Raw genomic sequence first — 23,975 nt, 5'->3', positions numbered from 1 at the left:
GGAGGCCAGGTGTGGGCACCCACGGGGGGCTGCACTGCCTCCTCCCTCGTGCAGGCCCCACCCAGCAGAGACACTAGAGAGGACACAGACTGGACTCAACACGGTCAGCGCAGACTCAGGAAAGTGGGCTTTCTAGCCAGGTCACTATTGTAGCTGCAGCTCTTCCCTGGCAGCCTGGTGACTCCCTACTTTTTCACTTCCCCCGTGGGCTGAGCCGGAAGGTCCGTCCGGAGTGTCCACTGGGGTCCCTGAAGGAAACCATCCCAAGGCTGAGCCTGGCCAGGCCCCTAACTGGCCCCTGGATCTTGGGTTACTCTGTGGCTGCATCCACCATCTCTGGGGAGCACCAAGAGGGGGGCTTGCCAGGTACCCCAGATGGCAGACGCCCTCACAGTGACTCGGCTCTAGGACAACTCAGGCGTGGTGGGGCCACTTGAGCATACTGGATCCCTGGTGGCCAGGCGTGTGGGGGAGGGGGACAGGTGGGAGGTGAAGCAGAATGAAGTGGGGCTCTCACGCACCTCCCTGCACCGAGCTGGCCGGGAGCCTCTCCAGGGATGGCGGGTCCTGCTTGTGGAGGGCGGCATCTGCTGAGCCACAGCTGCCTCTCCTTGCCTGGCCACCCTGGGCCTCCTGCACCAAGCGCCCATCACTCCCACAGGTATCAGTTCTGGGGCAGCACCACCACCCGGGAGGCGAGGCCTCAGAGCACTAAGATCCTGCTCTCAGAAAACAGGGCTGCTTGGATCCTTGCCTGCAGCCGGCAGTAGAATCGCCACCCATGTTTTCTGCATCGATCCAGAGAAGTGTCTCTCACCCCCTCCTGCGGCACGTCGGGAGCTGAGGGAGTGAAGGATCGGTGTCAGCCCCCGAGGCACGTCAGGCCTGCTCCAGCTCTTCAGTGGCACATGGGTCTGAAACGGTGACATTTCCCTGCAGCTCTGTCACCGCTATCTGCTCGGCGTCACTGCAAGGTGGAAAAGGCACCATGGTGGCCGTGTGCCGAGGAGGGAACCATGGCCAGTCCCCCTTCCCCGTGTGTGGAGAATCTCAGGTGGCTCCATGTGCTGATGTCACCTGGCTGGGGACCCCTGAGGGTCTTCATCACCTTGGGGACCCTAGGGCCCCAAGGAGCGTAGGGTCCAGGACAGCAGCTCCCTGTTCAGTTTGAAATCCCAGCTCACGTGTCATCAGGGGGCGACTTAGACACGTGGCCCCCTTCGTCCTCTGCCAGGGGTCATCCTTGCATGTCACCTGGACCTCATGAAGGGGGGAATTTCTTCTGTGCATTAAACTTGGCGAGGGAGGAGGTGGGCAGTGTGGACGCAGCCCCTTAGCTCCTTGCCCAGGAGAGAGCGGAGCAGTGACCCCCTTTCCAAAACGCCGAGCCAACGTGCAGAGCTGCCCGCCCCCCTGTCCTGCTCGCAGGAAGTGGACCCCGAGGTGTGAGGGGCGTTTCCGGGTGGAAGGTGCCTTGGAGCTATTCAGGACAGCGAGTCCTCCTCAGGGCGCGGAGGCTCCTCCGTCTGTTTGGGGGAACCGTGTGCTGACGCTGGTCCAGCAGCCAGGCTCGAGGCCTTTCCCCCTAACATTCGTGAAAATCCTGAGCCAGCACATGACGGAACAGAGTGTCACCCGGGAGGTGACACTGCTGCAGGAAGCAGGGGGCGGACAAGAGGCCAGAGGTGGTGTGGCGGGGCTGGGCTGCCACGGGGCAGGGGTCCTGGTGGCAGGGGACAGAAAGGCTGACACCTTTGCCTGACAAATGTGCACATAGCTGTCTGATTGTGACCCCCCAGGAGTCCCCTCGCTCCAAGGAGCCCAGCAGCTTCATCAGAAACAGCCGGCGTTTCCAGCCAGGTCTGGGTCGTGGCAGGAGGTCCATGCACACGGCTTGAAGGGATGCCCAGGGCAGTGGACCAGGGACAGCCCGGTGGCCCTTCCCACCTTCTTCATCTCAGGGCCCCTCTTGCTCTCTGGCAGGTCCAGCACGTGACCGGTCACTCTGGGTAGTTACGGTGGGGGGGTGTACCCGCCGGCGTGGTGGGGACTGGCGCAGGTCTCACACGCCCCACGCCACCCATCAACACCCAAGCAGCCCTTCCCTGTCTCCCTCATGGGCCACAAAGCCGCCAACACCATGAGCGCAGAGGCTTTCAGGACCGTGGGCTCACTTTTGACCAAAGCCCTCCTGGGCGTTTCCCGTCTAGCGTTTGCCGAAACCCCACTGGACGCTGGTAGAAAACAGGGCATTCAAACAGAACCTAAATCCATTTTTCTAATCAAGTGCTACAGAAACGTGTGTCAGTGGCTGCAGATTGAGTCCCCGGGAGCCAGATGGGCTCTGCGATGCTGTGGAGTTGTCACCCACTTGCCCCTGCCCCTCACACCGCCCCACGTGGCGTCCGCTGGCACGGACGGACGCAGACCCGAGAAAACTTCCTGTCCAGTCAATAAATGCTTATGAGGAACCGGGGCTGACACGCACCACAGGGCACGGGCACGCGGGCTTGGACGGAGGCCGAGTCTTTGTCTCATCTTATTTTTCTCCTTTAAGCCTGGAGGTAGATCAGCCTCAGGTCAGTCTGTCTTTTCAAAACAGATCCTTTTATGAAGATGCCAGGAAGGAAACAAAACGTCTCGGTATCTCTGAAATTAAATAAAATTCCCTGTAACAAATTCCTTGATTAATTAATTAATTCCTTGATTAAACCTGAGGACCTGATGAAAGCGTATATAAAAGCAAGTTATACACACACACACACACACACACACTCACACACACACACACACACACACACTCGCACACACACACACATACACCTTGTCTCTCGTTGGACTTCATTTTACCTGCCTCTAGAAATTTCTTTGCACCAAGACAAGGTGAAGAATTTTACACACCTGATATTTGTATCAGTACCCATATGCACACACACCCCCACACACTTAACATCTACACCTGTGCATACACACAGATGCTTAACACACACACACACATGCACACACACCCAATATCTGTACCTCATTTCCACATAACACAGACATACCTCGTCTCCACCTCCAGGTGTGCACAGATGCACACACGCACACCTAACATCTACACCTGTGCATACACACAGATGCTTACACACACACACACACACACACACACACACACACACACACACACGAGGCCTGAGCTCCAGGTCACTCAGGGCTGAAAGTGCTTGTTAAGAAGTTTTGGGGGACACGGCTTAGGGGTGAACTGGGAAGGCAGGTGGGGTCATGTCCCATCCTGGAGCTCTCGAGGTGGACTCAGCAGGGAAAGGTCCCGTGCTCTATATCCTTGTCTCACCAAGGGCAGGACATCTGGGTCACCTGCAAGGCCCAGGCCCCTGGGCCCGGTAGAGCCTGGGGTGTGCCCCCAGCCCCGGTCACTCCGCAGCCGTCTCTGGTTGGACCCAGCTGTTTCCTAAGTTCTCACAGACCCTGGAAAGCTGCAGCCACCTTTTCTTGGCTCTCCAGGCCCATGTGCCTTTGTGTCAACCCAGCAGTACGAGCCTCAGGGCTTCCCTCACAGGGGGCTGGACACTCGTGGGGACTGGTGGTCTTCCTATGGTCTGGGGGCCTAGTGCCCAGAGAGACTTCCTGTGCTGTGTCCTGATCCAGGGGACCTGCCAAAGCCTGGAGTTCGGGGCAGGCTGGGATGCAGGGACCTGCACACAAAGTCCTCAGGAGACACACAGGGCATGTCAGCAGGCGGCACGCATGGCCAGGTGGGTGCACAGTCCTCCCCGGCCCTCGGCCTCTCCTGCTGACCCCAGCTCCGGCCACCCTGACCTCACTCACATCCCTCGGGAACTGGGCTTGGACTGCCCCGAGCACCCAGAACACCCGCTCCTGGAGACCTCCCTCCTAGCAGCCACCAGGAGCCAGCCACCTGGGTCCCCTCCTTGCAGACACCACCCAACACTCACGTGTATCCAACCAAATTGACAACACTCGTCCCAACCTCCAGCACCCTGATAAAGCTGGGTGTCAGTAGCGGCCCCCACAAACAGGAGACATCCAGCCTCATGGAACCTGGCACCCTCCCAGACACGCTAGGAGGGAAACTGAGTTGACAAGCAGGTGGCGTTGACTTTGGAAGAACGCGGCCCGCTGTGTGCATGCCTTTCCGCCCTGCCCTGCCCGCCCACAGGGTGGAGGTTCCCAGTGTCTGAGCTCACGGGGACATGTCCCCACTGGGACAGGCACCCTGTGTCTGAAGTTCTTCTGCATCACCTCCACGGTTCTCGTTTTCAGAAAAGCAGTCGGAAGACACAGCCAGGAGGACACTGGTCCTGGGAGCACTTGGCAGGTGATGCCAGGTCTGGGCATGTGGCGGGAGCTCAGGTGGTGGCGTGCAGGGGCAGACAGCCTGGCCGTGTGCAGATGTGCCGGTGCAGAGTCGTGGCCGGTGCTGGGCTGCTCCTCTGTGGTTCCCTCACGCCTGCTCATGGTGTGTGGGGATGGAGCCTGTGAGAGTGGCGCATGGCCAGCCAGGGCCTTAGCAGATTGATGCCACCCCCAAGTGTCCCAGCAACCATCGTGCCACTCAAAACGAGTCCATGCCAGCCCTGGTGGTGGGTCTGGGGCGGGTGAGGAGGGAGGGAGAACTGAGCTGGGGGTCTCCTTGCTTTGAGGATCTCTGCACGGCTGCTTACCTGGTGGGGTGGAAGGGTCAGCGATTGTGTAAGCCTGCTGTCACACTGTCAACCCCTGACATTCCAGCTTAGCTGAGGCAGCCGCTGGCCAGCCAAGGTCCGAGGCCCTGCCCACGCACCCCCTCCTCTGCAGGAGGCAGCTGGTCCTCTGTGCCTGCAGGTCCCATGGGGGGAATCGCCTCAGCAGCTTTGAAATCGTTTAAAACGGTCGCTCTGTACTGAAGACACAGACTTTTCTTGTCATTATTCCCACACAGCCCAGCACGACAACTATCTGCATGGATATGCTTGGGAGTGGATTTGAGGGCTAGGGAGGGAGTGGCTCCTGGACCCACCCTCATGGAGGCCGAGGGGCAGCTATAACCACCAGAAAATGCCAGGTAATCTTGCAGTTTCCAATGCTGTGACTTGAATTCCCGCTCTGAAAGGAATCGGGGTGAAACTGCCCGAACCCGACCCAGAACTGCCCATGGTAAGGTGGGCTCGGGTGGGCTCTGGACACAGTGCAACTCTAGTTCACCTTTCTGTTTTTCTTTAAATAAGTTTTTGCTCATGGAGTGCCCACGGACTAGCGGGAGCTCCTGCGATAAATACTACCTGTCAAGAATTCCCTGTGATCAGACTTTAAGGAGGAAAGAATTTCCAAATCATTTACTTGGGAATTTAAGAAATCTGAAGTGCATTTGTTTGCCGGAGAGGAAGCCCTGGCCTACTTTACATTGTCAGATCTATTTTTAAACAGTTCTTCTTTGTACTTAAAACTGCGCCTAAAAATACCCCCCTGGTGGTTTGTGGAATTGAGACAGAACCACTGAGTAAACTCTGCTGAGTCACAAGTGCCCACCGCTGGCTGTGGGCCTGGGGACTCCCACCTGCATTGCTGCCTTCCTTGCTCCCGGCACCAGGGGCCTCCCGGGATAAGTGTCCACAGGAGAGACTCTGGGCTGCGGAGGAAACTGTTCTTAACAAATCACTTCAACAGGGAAAAAGGGGAGAAAAAGACACTGTCCAGTTCTGTCCAGTGGATGAGGCTGGGGTTGGCAATCTGAAGGGAGGAGGCACTGGGGAGAGGCACTGCTGGGCCCTCTGGAGTGCTGGACGCAGCACTTCGACATGGCCAGTGAGATCTGGGCAGGCTGGGGGACGCCGGTCTATCTGCCTTTTCCCAGCGGTGGCTGTCAGTGACACGCTGCCCAACCTGAACCCCGGGTTGGCAGGACGAGGAGACGACCCGACACCTTGTTAGTGGAGGCCGAGGAGCCACTGTGGGCTTGAGAGGGGGCTCCGCCTGACTCAGGGGTGCAGCAGTAAGTCAACTGCCCTCTGTCAGTGCACACGGGTCTCCTGCACGCAGACACACATGCACATATTCACATGCACACACATGCATACACACACACATGCACACATTCACACACACATACACATGTGCACATATGCACACATTCACAGGCACACATGTACACACATTCACACTCACATACACATGTGCACATATGCATACATTCACATGCACACATATGCACACACATGCACACATTCACACACACATGTACACACACATTCACACAACATACACATGTGCACATACGCACATGCACACACACATGCATACACATGCACACATATGCACATACACACATGCACACACACATCCCCACACATGCACATATCCACACACATGCACCTGTGCATGTACCCACAGACACAAACATACATACACTTGCACACACACACTCAGGGACCTCTGCTTCTCTCTAGGCCTCTGTCACCTGGTCACAGGCCTCCTTGGCCATGAATGTGGGACAGGCTCCAACCCAGTGGAGGAGATGGCTCTGCCAGGACACCAGCTGTCATCACATTCATGGCAGTTTGTAGAACTCCAGGAGTTTCACAGAAATTCTGATTCTTTTAGGAAAAGCTGGCAAGGCCCTGATCCTCTTGGCAGAGAAGTGTGTGAAATCATCGCACAGACACCCGTGGTCTCTGCTCACTGGGACAAGGATCCACCTCTGCTGGTGCTAGGGTGGATCTTGTTTGTGCCTCGGTATTTATCAGGAATTTGAGAATGCAGAACTTCCTCTGATGGGGAGGGAGAGGAGTTGGGAGGGCGAGCCATCTGGAATGTCAAATGGCACATGGGCACTGACCTGCAGGGACTCTGTAGGGCAGTCTGTCCCACTCATGATTAAAGGATAATTTGCGTAAGAGGTGCACTAAAGGCTTCGGGAGGCAGCGGGGTGCACATGGGACCAGGGTCCACTCTCTGAGGACGGGAGTCCTGTGGCAGTCCGAGGTTGAGGCCTGAGTCAGGAGTCTCTCTCTGCCCAAGTGGTGGAGAGGAGCTGGCCAAGGCCGAGTGTTTCCCCAGAAGCAAGGTGGTCAGTGTGAAGAGATCAGGACCGTGATGGCAAGGACCAGAACCAGTGGGCAGTGAAAGAGCAGCCTGTTGCAACTCACGGGGAGGGAGATGGGACTAATGGGGACCACTGTACCCTCCAGCAGGCTTTCCTGAGGGTCACTCTGAGGCCGGCTGGGGAGAACACTGGCTCCCGCACCAGCTTCTCTCTTGTCCACAGGAGGGCAGGGCCTGGCCACATGCTCTGCAGCTGGGATCCCAGAGTTCTGTCCTGGGGCTGCAAATCTCTGGGGGTCAGGCCCTAACCCACCCTTTTCAGGGTCTTCTTGGGTAGCCTCATCTGCCCCGGTGCCTTGAGCTCTATCAGCACGTGGGCACCACAGCTCCCTGACTTGCTGATGCCGGGGGTGCTCCTGCTGTGGCCAGCTGCACCCCCACCTGCCAGGCCTGGCTCACCCAGCAGACCCAGTTATGCGGCCTGTTGCCACCTGCTGCCGACCACCCCTCCATGGTGGGGGGGTCTAAACTTCTCCTGAACCTTCAGATAATAAATGTGTGTCGAGTCCGTTTGTGACAGCTTCACTGAGTACGGTGAACACCATAATGTCCACCTGCAGCAGGCCCGGCTCAGTGGCCTTTGGTTTACTGAGGGCCGTGTCTACAGCTGCTCAGTAAGCAGCTCTTACCATAACCTAACTCCACACCTTCCCAGGCACCACAAGGAAGCGTGTCCTCCCACGCATCACTGCCCCCGTCCTGCCTGGTCACCGCTCATGCCTGTCTTTCTGCCTCTGAGGTTCGCCTACTCTGGATATTTCACACCAGGGGGATTCTCCCATGTGTGCTCTTTTGTGACCAGCTTCTTGCACAGAGCACTGGGTTCCTGAAGTCGTCTGTGTGGCTGAAATCTATTTTTTGGTATACATCCTGTCTTGAGAGCCACTCTGCCTGTATGGGACGGCTCCAAGAGAGCCAGGTCAGGTGGCAGTGCAGGGTAGGTTCTGCTGGACTCTTCCCTAGTGAGGTAGAGGCTGACCCCGAGGTGGTCACTACATCTTAGGGCTTCCTCCCCTCTGCCTTACTGATGTCACTCCATACATGCATATGCCCTGTGGCATCTGGGTGTGAAATATGGCTGTGTGTGCTTACGCACGCTCTGCATAGTCACAGTGCATAAATCCAGACACACACATTCCAGGGAGAAATCACGGTGTCAGAGTCATGTGACACAAGTTCCACTGGCAGCCTGAGTGACGTGGCCACTTCAAATCTACTTCACAGTCTAGTATGTCATTTTCATTCCTTGAGGGGTGGTTTGGGGCAAAATCCATGCTTCCTCCAGTTACTGCTTCATCATTAATAAATCTTTAATGATCTCTATTTCCCTTTCCCTCATTCCATTTTTTCATCCATCCATCCATCTATCCATCCACATGTCCATTCACCCATCCATCTGTACATGTATCCATCCATGTATCCATCCATCCATCCATCCATCCAAATATCCATCCATTTAACCATCCATTCCTCTCTCCATATTCCCATCTATTCATCAGTCCATTCACATATGCATCCATATGCCCATCCATCCATCCATCTAGCCATCCATTCCTCTCCATATCCCCATCAATTCCTCTCTCCATATCCCCATCAATCCATCCATCAATCCATCCATACATTCACATATCCATCCATCTATCCATCTATGCATCCACATCTCTCTCCATATCCTCATCCATCCATCCATTCACATATCCATCCATTATCTATCCATTCATCCATCCACATATCTATCCATCTATCCATCCACGCCTCTCTCCATATTCCCATGCATTCATCAATCCATCTATATATCCATCTGTCCATCCATCCATCCATCCATCCATCCATACATACATACATACATACATACATATCTCTCCATAGCTCCATGCATTCATCCACCCACTGCCCAACTTCCATACCCACTGAAAGGAAACTTTCCAGCTGCCAGGATCCAGACTAGAAGCAGGTATGTAGTAATTAGATGTTGATGAGAGTTACTGAAATACTCGTTCTCTGCCAGTAACTGAAACCTACTGGGCATTGATGGCCTGAATCACCCGGGGGGTCCTGGCCCCTGACACAGGTTCACGGCCCCGGGCGTCAATATCTCATTATCCTCCACTCGGTTTGCTCCAGCACCTACCACATACACCCTCAAAACCCAAACTTCCCAACACACCTCTGCTTCTCTCCTGGGCCAGGAAGCTGAGGGTGGCTCAGCAGCTGGCCGACTGCTGTGCCACTCGAAGCCACCTCTCCCTGCCCAAGGACTCCTTAAATGCACACGTAGCTCTCGAGTTCTGGGAGTTGTCTGATGCCCCTTTTGGGTGATTTAAGCCTCATTTTTATGCATGGCAGTAAATCTTAACAACTCAGAGTATTTTATTGAATTTGCAAAGGAGAAAATTCATAGCAAGCCCTGCTAAAATCGACTCAGCTCTGAAGCACCGTACACAGCCTGCAGTCAACTCATATCAAATTGTGCCTCAAATTTGTGCCTGGCTGAAAGGGGGAAAGCTGTCAGGCTACGAGGCTGACGTGTCCCCAAGTTGTCAGAGGCCCTTGCTCTCCCTGTGGTGACGCCATTGCCTGCTCCTGAATGAACTCGGTGCTGACTGAATGTGCCCGAGAGGAGCCACTTCACTGACAGCATGCCTCCTTGCTGGCAAGCACACCCTTTGCCCTTCCAGAGGGGTGCACATGGAGGGCAGGAGTCGGACTCCTCCTCTAGCCTTAAATTCCAGACAATGTGGTCCCTTGAGGCATGTGTGGGGTCCCTGGGAGAAGACAGGTGGCCCTGGGGCTCCCTCCTCACCAGCCTCTGCAGACGCTGGGAGAGAAGGAGCGACAGGCCCCCCAGCAGAGTGGGCCCGGCCTCCTGCTGGGCCGTCCAGAGTCCTGGCTGAGGCAGGCTTCCCTGAAGGAGCTCTGGGATCACCACCCCCAAACCCCGGGACGCAGCTGGACTAGCTGGGGGCGCCCTGGAGGCCCCGCAGGAGGACCTGATTCTGAGACGCAGCGGCTGGCCTCACCTGGCTCACAGGGCGGTGTGGCTATATTCCCACCCTCAGCAGCTGCCTCGGGACAGGGCTGGCGTTGGACCTCAGGGCCTCTGGACTTTAGAAGAGCCTTCCACGTTTTCTTGGCCAGTGGCATGGCGGTGCTCTGGACCCTGAGCTGTGGCCGTAGGAGAGCACGTGGCCGGGGTGAGCAACAGGACTCCTCAGAAAGCTTGGCGGGACCATTTGGACCCCACAGCTGGAGGGCGGTGGCTGTGCCCGGCCAGAGCCTCAGTCCCTAACATCATGGCGGTTCCCTTCCCCCAAAGTGGGGGCACGCGCTGCCGAACTTGCTGCCCACCCCACACGGCAGGCCACCCAGCAGCCAGCAGGACTCCTGCTCCCTAGACCGCGGCATGTCATCCAGCCCAGACCTTCCAAAGCCTTCCTCTGCCCCAGAATGGAGCCCCCTGTGGACGTGGCAAGGTCCACGTGAGAGCAGAGCAGACCCAAGCCAGCGCTCCCGGGAAGGGCAGGAGCATGTCAGGCTGGGCAGGCGGAGAGGCGCTTCCCAAGCCACTCACTGCTCCAGCAGCAGCCACAGGCACACCTGAGCCCAGGGCTTGTCAGCCACCCTGGACTCAGCAAAGCAAGGGGCGGATCAGGCTCCAGGACCTGGTGTGCTGTGGGAAGCACTGACGCACGGCCGTCCTCACGGACCTCGAAGACTTTGCCCAACCCAGAGTGTGAACCTGCTCACGGACACTGCTTCACACGACTGCATGTTGAGACCGCGTTCTGATACACAGGGTTAAACCGGACCGGACGGAGGACCGGAGGTGGCTCACTGTGCACTGTCACCTTTAGACACGGCTCTGGGAGACTGGAGACAACAGGCTGCGTGTGCAGATGGACTCAGGCCATGTCTGTGGACGGAGCTGGCGATGAGCCCCCTGTCCTAGGCCCAGGGCTGCTTCTTCTGCTCCCTGTGAACTGGCACATGAGCTGTCAGCTGCTGTCCCCACTGTCACTAAGCTCCCGGTTGACACTCCTTCTCCTAGTCTGACTGCCACGTGCGCACGGGAACCTGTCTGGACCCCCCCCCCCGCCCCGGCACACCGAGCTGCCCCCACCCTGACACGTGTCCCCGCCTCGGCCTTCGCACCTTCGCCCCTCGGTGGTCTTGTCCCCTGTGGACCTGTGCCTGGTTTGGTCTTCTGTGCTTCCCGCCAAGAGCCTGGTGGACGTGGGGCACTGGTGGGAGATCCCGGGCTGCGGAAGGAGCTAGAACCCAAGGCCATATTCGCATCCCCCAAAGCCAGCCCCGCCCCCCAAACTCCAGGAAACTCAGACCTTGCTCTTGAGGGTTTCTGTTTGCTTTTATTGAGATGTAAGTTAAGTGTGGGAAACGGGATCTTTTAACAGGTGCCAGTTGGTGGGCGGCTGTGTGCGCCACGTGCAGGGCTCTGCTTCCTGAGGCACTGCCAGCCCTGCCCACTTTGCTGAACCGACTCGGAGACAGATGCGGTTCCTCTTCTCCCCGGAGCAGCAGGGTGATTGGAGTGTGCTGTTTGCTCTGTGGGCAACCCCATTACCCACTGTGAATTCACATCACGGTGTCTTCTGAAGGCGCCGTCAGCCCGAGACCAGCAAATGGACTAACAAGGCTGTGCTACCTGCAGACCCTCGCTGCCCGCAGACGGCCAGGTCTTGGGAAGGGTCCTGGGCCGGGCCACGTGTTCTGAGATAACAAGACCCTCACACACATGCAGAAGCTCACAGGGAGCATCAGAGCCGACGCTGCATTTGCAGGGAAGGCCGCCGCCCCTTCACGGCCTCCTGCAGGCCTCTAGTGAAGGCCTGGGCGCTGGTCTCACTGTCCACAGGACCACAGGTATTCTCCACGCGTCAGCCGAGCTGTGGAGTTCTCAAAGGGAGACAGTGGAAGACAGCTGAGGGGACACACAGGTGCCACGGTCACCCACACTTCCAGTGGGCGCCTCGGAGCCAGAGCCACAGTTTGGCAAGAGGCCCAGGAATCCCGGGGCTCCTGTGGCTGCCCCAAGGAGCACCTGTGGGGACTCGGCTCTGGAGGCCGCGGTGGCACAGGTCTCCCTGGCCCAAGTCAAGCTGTGGCTGACCTCCTGCCCGGGGCTCTGGGGCCTGTCTGCTGGTCTTGGTGGCTCCTGGAGACCTCCGGCCTCCCTTGGCTCCCGCCCTGGCTCCAGGCTCAGGCCTGCACCTCTCCCGGCCTCTCCCAGCCTGACCCTCCTTCCCATACGGGCACTCTGGCTCCCTCAGGGCCACCTGGAAGGCCCTCCTCACAGCGCTGTAAGCACGTCCTCAGCCCCTGCTGCCCTGGAGGCCACACATCCACAGGTCGTGGGATCCAGACACCCTGGGTCCTGTCACCTGCCTATCACACCTGCAGACGGGGAGCATCCACGTGCAGTGCCCAGGCCTGTCCTGGTGATTTCTAGTTCCTGGCAGATGCCCCAACCAGGAAGCTGGGACACAGCAGATGACCTTCACTTTAGGCGCACACACCCAGCCACAGGCTCCAGTCCCCAGTCCCCTTCTCTCGGCTGCCATGCTGCCTCGGGTCTCCTCCCTGTGTTCCCTTTGAGCCCTGGGGCATCTCCTGGCCAGGACTGAAGGCTGGCCATGTGCTCACCACGGCCTCCTTACCTCCCCTGGCCCCTGGGGGACGCAGAGGCTCCTCAGCTGCACGGGGCTCCCAGGGCTGTCCCAGGCTCCTCTCCCGTCCTCTCAGCCAAGCCTTCAGTCCTTGCTGGTGGCCTCAAGGGCCTGCTGGAGCCACTGCACCCCTGGCCAGTGGCCTTGCTGTCCACCTCAGAGACCATCAGCTCAGACTCCCTGCTCCTGCTGTGGCTACAGGGCTGCCTGCCCAAGAACACATCCCGCCCACTCACTTGATCATGATGCCCCGCTGCTGGCCCACCTGGACAGTCCAGGGCAGTGCCGCCTGTGTCCTCCTGCACCCTGTACCCAGGGTCTGGTGTCTGACTGCACAAAGGGCTCCTGGACCAGATGGAGTTTGTTTATCTCCTCTTGGAAAGACCAGGACAAGGACAGTGCCTGACACATTCCTCCATGAGTGGAGCCTGTATATGCCTTAGGAGGGTTACCTCACTATCCACCCAGGCAGCCAGCCGACGACCCCTCACCATCCTCCCTCCCTCCCTCCAGCCACCCGTCCCCTCCATCCTCCCAGCCCACACCTCCCCCTCCTCCACCCACGCTCCCTCCCTCCCTACATCACATGCACTTGAGCGTTGACTAGCATCAGGTTTGAAATGCACCTGTCATTCACTGAGGCGGGGACCACAGCCTGACTCTGGACACTCACAGGGTTCCGAAGGTGGTGTCCATTTTCTGCAGTCTCCCTTCCTAGAAGCCCTCCTCTGGAGGAGGGGGCTGCAGAGCCGAGCTGAGCAAGCTGCTTGCAGCCCTCACCTGCAGATCTGGACCCCGTCCCACACGCTCGCTGACTCCCCTGCCTCTGCCCTCCCCTTGGTCCTACGGCCTCCCCTCCACTGGGCCACAGAGTCCCGAGAAGCTGGAGGGGCCCCTGGGCCTGGCCTTCCCCAGCTGCTTCCCCAGCCTCCTCCCTGGCAGCCTCCTCTTTTGGAAGCAGCACCTTCCTGTTCTGCAGGGAGCCCTCCTCCCTCTCTTGGTCCTCTTGGGGGTGGGGTGGGCTGACCTCACTGCTGGCCCCATCAGGAGGCACAGGACGCTGCTCTGGCCAATGCCTGGACCCCATCGTCTCAGCCTCCATGACCAGGGTTTGGTGGCTTGGCGCTGAGGCTGTGTGGAAGGTGGGTGTTCCCAGCAGTTCCCGGCAGCTGGGGAGACTGAACAACAAGAAGTCAGCACCTCTGGGGACAGCTTTTGGGTGGGGATCTCCCTGGGCAGAGTCAGCTCAGAACAGCAAGAGCTTCCTGAAGTCTCCTCCAGGCACCTGGGTCTAGCCATTCCTGAATCCACATTGCCCTAGGTGTGTGGGAACCCTCCTGAGGCCACACGGAGCTGTCTTATTGCCTGCACCAGGCCCCGCCGGCTCCTGCCTCCTATCAGCACTGCCACTTGGGCCACGTGCTCTTGTTCTCCTTCGGCCAGTGGGTGTGGCAGCATGGCTGACCTGGTGACTGTGGTGTCCACTGCCCAGCTCACCTCTGCCTCATGGCTCAGGTCTGTCAGTAACGGCACAGACGTGGGACCTGGTCTGCTTTGCTCCAGGGTCCAGGTCCTGTGTGGACGCACACATCACACTGCACTGAAAGTCCTGTCCCTCCCACCAGCCCCTCAGGAGCAGCTGCCCGAACTGTTCTCATTATGGCCTCTGTGGTACAGAGGTAGGGCACCCAGGGAGGGTCCCTGTGGAGTCCAGGAGCACCCAGGGAGGGTCCCTGCGGCTCAGCAGGGTCCACTGGGGACTTAGGCTTCTTCCCACTCTTCCTCCCTCTTCACTTCCTCTGCACTTGAACTAGGCACCACAGCACAGGCCACCATGTTCAACCAAAGCCTCCTGCCTCCTGCTGAGCATTGCTCTGAACAACTCGTGGACACAGCTCACTGGGCCAGCCTGGCGGGGTGGAGCACCAGGGTGGCCTGGAGGGCCCTGAGTGACCTGGGTGGGAAACGTGTTTATTCAGCCCTCAGGGGTGCACTCCATGCCTGGCCTGGGCGTCAGGGACATGTGACTCTGCTGACCCCACATCTGTCAGCACGTCCCTATGCCTGGCCCAGCCTGGCCTTCCTCATCTGGCCACAGCTAGGCATGCCAGCTGGTCTGGGCCTTCAGCTCCTGCTGCAGGATGGCCATGCCTTCTCACAGGCCTCCCCACGTCCCTTCTCACTGGGCAGCCAGTGGACTCTTACAAACACCCACCACACAGTGCACGTCCCCCACGGCCCAGCACGAGAGCCAGACCTCCTGGGCCACCATGCTGAACGCCCCAGGCTTCTCAGGAGCTGTGTCAGTGACGGGCGCCTGGGGCCTGTGCCTGGAACCCTGCTCACCTTGTCCAGCTCTCTGTTGGGGTGTCAGCCCTCACCTGGCCCTTCTGTGCTCCAGGCCCTTCTGGCTGGAATCCTGTCATCGGGCTCCTCTCCCCGTGTCTCTGCCACCTCAGCACCTTCACTCAGAGGGTGAAGACTGCTCCACGTGGGACGTCGATGACCAACGCTTACGTTGGTTAGTTAACAGTGCCGGGACTCCTCCGGCCCTGCAGACACGAGCTCTCTGTGCAGCCCAGGAGGCCAACTGAGAGCTCTGTGGGTGCTGGGGGCTGCCCTGGCCCCGCCCTCCCCACACACTAGGCTGAAGTGGGGCAGGAGCAAGGGAGAAAGGCCGCGGGAGCTGGGTCGGACTGGTAACACCACCGCAGCCTGCCGTGAGCTCTGGCCCGTGCCAGCACCTTAACCTGGCAGCAGGACCCCAGTGGGTCCCTGCCGGGAGCCAAAATCACATGCAGGGTCCTTGGCAGCAGCCCCATCCTAGGTGACTCAGGGACAAACCTGCATCTTGTCAAGCCAGCCACTGGCCTAAAAGACTCCCTTAAATGTGGGCCCCCTGAACCAGGGCAAGCCCGGCCTTCACACTGTCCCTGTGGCCCCTCTGCCCAAAATACCAAGTACAGAGGAGACTGGAGACCAGAGGTGTCCCAGCTACTCAGACATGGAGCTCTCTTCCACCATGCTGTTTGAGACACCCTGTGCCCACAGGGAAACCGCATCCATACCCACACATGCAGGCACACACACCTGCACACAGGCACACACACATGCACACAAGCACACACACATGCACACAGGCACACATATGCCTGCACACAGTTAAACACACGTGCATACAAATACACACATGCACACAGGCACACACCTATGTGCACAAAGGCACACACACATGCACACAGGCACACACACATATGCACACAGGCACACACTCATGAACACAGACCCACATGCACACAGGTATACACACATGCACACAGGCACACACATGCATGCACATAGGCACACATACGCATGCACACAGTTACACACATGTGCACACAGGTATACATACATGTGCACACAGTCACACACACATGTACATACATGCATGCACTTAGGCACAAAAACACATGTACACACAAGCACACACATGTATGTACACAGGTACACACATGATTGCACACAGGCACACAGACATGTGCACACAAACAGACATAGGCACACAGGCACACACACATACACATGCACATATGCACACAGGCACACACACAGGCACACACTCACACATATGTATGCACATAGGCATGCACATAGGCACAAACACACATGTGCACACATATGCATGTACACAGGCACACACATGCACATAGGCATACATGCACACACGTGCACATGGGCTCACACACATACGTACACAGGCACACACACATGTGCACACACAGCTTTCCATCACTCTTTGCCTCTTTATTATGTCAAGTGTCATGTCACTTGCTGTAAAAATCGGCCCAACACAGTAAGGGGTGTCTCTACATCCTGCAGGACATCGCTCGGGGCAGGGTGGTGTGATGGCTATGGACAGGAATGTGGGGCTAGACTGCCTGGCTGATATTCTCTCTGAAGCTTTTCTGCTGTGTGACTGTGGAAAAGGACTTTGGCTCGCTGCATCTGGTTTGCATGGTCTGAGATGGGTACTGGGAGGACCTGCGTCGTCAGGCTGTGTGAGTCAACGGGCTCACCCCAAGGGCATGGAACAGTGTGGGCTGGGGAAGAGCCAGGCTGCTGTTGTCACCATGATGATCACTGCTGTGATTATTGTCTTCTGGCTGACGGTCAGTGCCCAAGGAGGTCCTGGCTGAGAAAGGAGGCGTTAAAGGCTCAAAGCCGACCCTTTCCCTGAGATGGCCAGGACACTGCGGAGCACTAGAACGCCAGCCCTCTCCTGTGCGACAGGCGTCCATGCTGTCCTCATGCCCACGCACCTCAGGCCTCCCTGGGGGCCCGCATGCTGAGCTCAGCCGCCTGCCTGACCCTGACTGCTCCGCGAGGCCTGGGCTGCTGGCCCTCTGCTCTCCCCGAGTTCCCTGCAGCAGCTGTTCAGAAACGTCCCTGGGCCCTGTGCTGGGGGCGGAGGTGGGAAGGCTGGGAGGCGAGTGGTTTGCCGCCACTTAAGCAGAAGACCACAGGCCCTGGGCACAGCCTGCCACGGGCCCCCGGGGGACGGAGCGCAGCTGAGCATGGCCCGGGGGACGCAGGTCTCTGCCCCCACCCTGTCCTGATATCCAGCTTTGATTTTGAGATGGGGCAGAGTCTCAGTGGAGCTGAGGTCTCCTGGGCACGGAGCTCAGTCCATGCTCAGACGCTGCCCAGACCGCGCTCCCGGCAGGGTCACAGGCAGAGGCCAGACACTGTCCTCGGCTCAGTGCTATGTCTCAGAGCTGCCCGGCCTCAGTGATGAGCCTGGCCTGTCACCCCCTCTGCCTGCCTGTGGCTGGCTTCCTAGAGCCCACGGTGCGGATCCCTAGGTCCAGCTGGTGAGTGGGATTTGACTCTGAAGGCTGATCCCTGGAGGCTGGAGTTTGGAGACGCCTCTGCACGGTCTCGGGGAACCGGCCCAGGGCCCCACAGGGTGCTGGCTCCAGGAGGAGGCCGGTATCCTGCCGGCCACTCTTCACACAAAGGAAAGCACCGAGTGACTTGGCAGGTCCCAAGGACCCACGGAGCCCTTGGGGACCAGGCTGACCGGTGCCAGAAAGCAATTTTCCAAGACCAACCTCCAAGGGTACTCAAGACGATGGCTGCTGCTTTGAGTCCCCTCCATGGCCACTTGCACGCCTGTGCTCCTAGGAGCCTGCGGCTGACCGCAGCGAGAAACAAATGAAGGGGGGCCCATCCTGGGGCAGGCGGAGCTGCCTCCCGAGGACGATTCCAGGGGACCCAGCCCAGGAGACCAATAGGAAGTGACCTCCCAAGAGCGACACTCTGCGGTCCAACCAACCCACCCTTTGGCCAAGTTTCTACTGTGAAAAAACCTCACGTCGCAGGAGGCCGGGACGAGCCAGAGGCCCCTGTGCTGTCCAGCCAGCTTCCTGCAGTGGTCACCTCTCACATGACCACTGCACGGGCTCGCACAGGAAGGCCTCTCGGTGGGAGGGACACAGATGGGTGCCCCGTGGTGCCTACGGTGCTAGGCTGTCTTCTGCTGCTACAACGGATGACAGAGACCGGGTGACGTGAGAACAGAAGTTTGTGGAGCTGGAAGTCCAACCAGCGTGGCGCTAGCACTTGGCTGCCACACGTGGTGGCAGATGGCGTTGTGACAGGAGCATGTGTGAGACAGAGATGGCGCGGCAGGACAGAAGCCAGAGCCGGGGGAGGGGCTGGGTGCACTCCTCCACGACAGCTCCGCGGAGCTACTGGGTCCCCAAGGAGCTACCTCGATCCCTCTGGGGGTGGGACCCCAATTGCCCAGTCACCTCCACCAGGCCACCTTCGAAGGTCCACCGCCTCAGCACCACCACTGTGGGGACCAAGTCCAATGCACGAGCCCTTGGGCAGCAATCCCATCCACACTGCAGCACCTACAGAGGTGTGGCCACCGGGTCCAGGCTGGGTCCCTGTCCCGTGAACACTGGGCTCCACACAAAGACAGCAGTCTAGACAGGGGATGGGCGGGGTGGACAGCTGGGAGGGGTCCGGTGGCCAAGCTTCTGCAGAGCCTGCAGGAGACCCTGGGATCAGCCTTGGTGAGAGGGAAGCCATGCTGTCCATCCCAGCCAGAAGCAATGTCCACCCTGGACCTGGAGGTCAGCTCTTCCAGGCCGTGCATAAGCCTGGCACCTGGCCTCCCGTGTCTTCCTGTCACCTGTCTATAAAAGCTGCAGGCTTCATGAATCTGGCGGAGAGGAGTTCCAACCTGCTCATGCTCGACAGGGCGCTAGCCCTGCGGGACCCTGCAGGACCCTGAGACCAGCTAAGGTGAGCCCAGGCTGCAGGGAGACGGGACGCACCCTGCCAGCGACGCGGGGAGGGCAGAGGCTCGCAGGAGTTCCAAACGCCCACACTGACGACGCGTTTAAACCGGCTCTGAGACAGACAAGGCCTGGGTGAGGCTGCTGGTCCAGGTCCGGGTGGGTGCTGGGACACCCGAGGCCTCAGCCTGCTTGGAAAGGACAGATTCGGTGACTTCTGGGTGGAAATTGCCACCGTCCTGCTGGGACTGGCTGGCTGGTGGCTGCACCTGCTCCTCCTCTGCCTGCATTCCAAGAGCCAAACCCGCAGCACCCAGCAGATGGACGATTAAGACTTGGTACGCGGGATGGGCGGGCAAGCAAAGCGTCGGAGGGGCAGGCAAGTGGCATCCCAATCCCTAATTATTAAGGGACCTGGTGGCTTTGCAGCCTGCATGGCCAGCTTCTGTCTGACGTGTCTGGTGTGTGTGAGCAGCACAGTGGATTAATGACAGCCATTGAACACTGTTGGTTTATAAGGGCAGAACAGAAGCCTCGCGGGCATCCTGCCCCACCCACAGGGAGCAGAGCTCAGGTCGGGGGACAGACAGCTTGGAGACAGAGGAGGCTGTGGCCTCCGCCCTGCAGGGCTGCCCAGCTGGGGAAGGAGGTTCAGCAAAAGGAAAGTCACGGGGCTATCCCTGTGACCACCTGTGACCTTGCAGCCATCACTTGACCCTTTGGAGCTCAATCTCCTCTTTGGGAAAATAGGAATCTTATAGGATTATCTCCTGGGATCTAAGCAGTCAGTCCCCTGGCCTGGGGAGTCGGCACAGGTCCTGGCTATTAATCAACAGGGACAGGCCACAGCCTGCACGTCACTCATGGGGACGAACACAGGGCAAGGGGTGGCTGGAGAGAGGGACGAGGAGGGTAGGGAAAGAGGCAGGAAGGGAGAGAGCAGTGCAGGGGACCTAACCTGTGGCTGGCCTTCCCCTAGGTGCTGGGCTGATGCCTAGATATCCATTGGACACAGACCACGTGCAGAGAGGAGTGAGCACATCCCAAGCCCCAGGAAATGGGTCATTTCGAAACACTGAGCAGTGGTTGTGCACCGTGATGCCAGCCCACCCGAGTGACATGGGGCCAGGCGGTGCCCAAGGAGCATCTTGCGGATCCAGGCTGGAACACACAGCAACGCCGCCCCTTCTGTCTCTCTCCTCTGGACACCCAGCTCTTGGGTTTGTGCAGGGCAGGCTTGCAGGGGTCCTGGTCCCTGGTCCTGCCTGGCAGCTCCCCCACTCCACCTAGACCGGGCTGGGTCCCCCAGCTCAGTGTGACATGAAGGCCCCGAGGCATAGGAAGAAACACGGCTGTTCTTAGTGGAATCCTTGGAGGGAACGATGTGGCTGGAGCTATTTGACTGCCCAGTTTTTGTTTGTGTTTTTTTAATGTAACTCTAAAGGTTGAAATTGTTCCCTGGTGGCCAGTCAGTGCCCAAGCTGCATGCGGTAGTGGACTTGGAGCAGGAGTAGGCTTGGCGAGGGCGGCAGAGGGACCTGAAGGAGGGGGACTGGCCCTTCCCAGGGAGCACCTGCAGGACTGTCCAGAGCTGCTCCTGAGCCATGTCAGCTGTCTAAGGCAGACTGCCCAGCCTGGCTGACCGCAGAGGCCTGCCCCTCACCCCTGGTCCCCATGGGGTGGTGCTGAGAGGTCTGGGACTTTCAGGAAGGGGGTCCAATGGCCCTCCTGGTTCTGACTTCCTATCTCATCCTGTGAGTGAGCTGACAGGTGGCCCTCTCCAGCACCCTGGCTCTGTTGCTTGGGCTCAAGCCTTCGACATGTTGAGGTTAGCAACCTTTCTTCTCTATGATGACCCAGCCTCTGGTGTCCTGGTATAGTAATGAACAACTGGTACTGTGGCTTCGCAGGTCCCCTGGTCCCTAAGCTAGTGTACCCTTCCCAAGGAAGGAGGAGGTGACCAGGGGATGGCAAACACATTGGAATCCCCTGCAATAGAGAGTTCTGGAAGATGGAGCAGACTCAGGGAAGGGAAAGTGCAGTGGGACTCGGTGGGTGGGAACTTCTCCCTCCATCCACTGGCCCCACCGCCCTGGGTGTTCTGCACCCCCGAGCCTCCCTCCAGCCAGGCTGGGAAGCAGCCCCAGGCATGCCAGTAGACTCTTAAAGGATTAGGCCTTTCAGGACTGGGATCTAACACTATTGATTTTGGCCTATCGCGAATCCCGACTAGTGCTCCGGTACGGCTGGGTGAGCACTGGCTGACACTGTAAGGATTCTGCAAGCTGATGGACGTCCCTGCAGGAACGCTGAGCGTCCATGCCTGTGCGGTGCACGGCGAGGCCCTGGCCCTCTTTCCAGAGCTGTCTTTCCCGGGGGGCAGCCATGCACTGCCCAGGCCTCGCCTGCCTCTAAGCTGGGACCTTTCTCATCAGAGTCTTGGGAAGGGTCCAGAAGTGGGCGGAGAGGTTAGGAAGGGCGTGACCAAGCTGCTTGGGAAACGTGCCCCCTCAGCTGCAGACACGCACACGGCACCTGGAAGTGTGCTCCCGCGGCGCGTGCAGAGGGACGGCCGAGCTCTGTCACCCCAGTGTGTGCTCCTGTGCCAAACACACCGTGGTAGGATATGGGATCCAGAAAAAGACTGAGCTCGGGGAGGACAGCCTGGAGGCTCTGTGGGTCAGGCCTGGGCAGGCGGAGGGCTGACCACTGGCCCAGCAGGACAACAGCTGGTCTGCTCTGGAGCAGGAACACTTCCAGATGCTGGGACACTGTCCCCCAGAGAGCTCAGCCAGACGAGACCAGACGAGGGCGTATCTGGCACGTCCTGGGAGGGTGGTCAGCAGGAGCTAGCAGCTGCACTGTCCCTGGGACATGACGGCCCAGGACCTGCGCGGGGCTGTCCTTCCTCAGTGAGGTCAGTGTCGTGACTCTCCTGGGGCCACATGGCTGTCTGCCGGCTATGCCCACGTTCTTCTCAGAGGAAGGGACCTGTCCTGGGACATTGCCTGCTCCCATGGACCAGGGTGTGGTCCTGGGAGGAGAGACTCTCTGAGGTCACTCCCTGCAGAGTTGGGAGGCAAGCCCGTCAGGGTCAGAGGAGCCGTGAGCCCCGGGAGCGCTCTGTGGTCAAGGCTGGAGAAGCCTGCGCCCAGGCCGCCCGAGGGGAAGGAGCCGCTGCCTTCTCCTCCGTCCCCCCCGCACCCCCAGAAGCCCCAGCTCCACCGTCCCAGCCCTGCCATGGCACTCACCAGGGTGCAGGTGGCCCACTCCATACAGTGCTGTCCACCCCACGCTCCAGACCCACGTGCCCCTGCTCCCCCCCATGAGCCGAGCTCTGATGGCCACGCTCCCTGCTCAGGGTGCGTCCCCTCCACCTGGACTGCACCCAGCTCTGAAGACCCCACTCTTGACCCTCTGCACTTTCCTAACAGGGTGACTCCCCAAACTGTCCTTCTGGGGCAAAATGTGTCCCTGGAGGGCGACTGCGTCTGTCAGTCGCCCATGCTCCTGGCTCTGCCTGGTGTGATGTGCTCAGGGTCACGCCAGGCAGCAGGCCACCTGGTCTCTGATGGCAGGGGCCTGTGCTGGCCGTCACTGCCGCAAACCAGTGCCTGGAGCAGGGCACAGCCAGGAGCCAACGAGGGAATGAGCCACCCAAGGGACCTGCCTGCAGAGGGGGCCGAGGGTGGGCCAGACAGACCACCTGGTGACAGGAACTCTGTGCTTGGCCTGCCCAGGGCACTGCCTTCTCCACTCCTGCCGTGGCCAGCCAGCAGGTTCTCACCTGGGGGCGTCAAGGACAGGGTCGCAGGAGACAACAGTCATTTCTGAAACTCGACCCACTGGCCACTTGACTCTCCGGAGGCGGAGATGGGGGTGTGTGGACTTGCAGAGACGGCGCACGCGCAGGTTGTTCTGTGAGAGAGGCGACTCCTGCTTCCCACCAGGACTCAGGCAGAGACACCTGCAAGGCAGGATCCCCCAGGAGCAGCCTCTGATACGCTTCACATTTGTCCCAGCCGTTTCCTGTGCTAGCACACGCATGTAGAAACCTGCACACACGGGCATGCGTGAATCAGCACCTTCCACACACGCACTGCCTTGACGTGATCACAAGCGTGACATTCTTGTTAAGAACACAAACAAAACTTGAACATACGGAATAAATGGAAGTCCCCCTGCTCCCCAGGCCGGCGGCAGAGGCCTTGCTGGGTGGACTGGGTGGACTGCCCTGTGGGCGTCGGGTCCAGTCTTATCTGACCTGCTCCAGTGTATGCAGCTAGGCTCCTGCAGACGGTGGCCTCGCCCTGGGGAAGTGTGTGGAGTCCCCAGCCGGTTCACCAGCCAGTCTGTGCCAAGTGCCTCTCGGGATCACGCTCTGCGCAGAATGCGCGTCCTGTACCCTGAGGTGCAGCCAGCGATGCCACTCAGCTAGCTTCTGTGACATTTATAGAAAATGCCACCGATGACAAAAGAACCTCAGAAAGGGATCGACACACTCACACCTCAGAAGGGGATCGACACACCCCTCAGAAGGGGATCAGCACACTCACACCTCAGAAGGGGATCGACACACCCCTCAGAAGGGGATCAGCACACTCACACCTCAGAAGGGGATCAGCACACCCCTCAGAAGGGGATCAGCACACTCACACCTCAGAAGGGGATCGACACACCCCTCAGAAGGGGATCAGCACACTCACACCTCAGAAGGGGATCAGCACACCCCTCAGAAGGGGATCAGCACACTCACACCTCAGAAGTGGATCGACACACTCACACCTCAGAATTGGATCGACACACTCACACATTAAAAAAAAAAAAAACTGGAATAAATTACAGAAAGGCCAGGAGAAAAGATCAATGATCGTCCACTGGACAGTTTTTCACATCACAC

General features: G+C 58.9%; 1 protein-coding gene across 4 annotated transcripts in view; it reads right to left on the bottom strand.

Moving 5' to 3' along the window:
* Cdh4 (cadherin 4) overlaps positions 1 to 23,975 on the bottom strand; it is a 388,330-nt gene that overhangs the window by 121,553 nt on the left and 242,802 nt on the right. The gene's annotated exons all lie outside the window — the stretch shown is intronic.

This window comes from Ictidomys tridecemlineatus, chromosome 5, assembly GCF_052094955.1.
Source record: "Ictidomys tridecemlineatus isolate mIctTri1 chromosome 5, mIctTri1.hap1, whole genome shotgun sequence".
Classification (NCBI taxonomy): domain Eukaryota; kingdom Metazoa; phylum Chordata; class Mammalia; order Rodentia; family Sciuridae; genus Ictidomys; species Ictidomys tridecemlineatus.
Note: the sequence above shows the minus strand (reverse complement) of the source record. Positions and strands in the feature narration are given on the sequence as shown.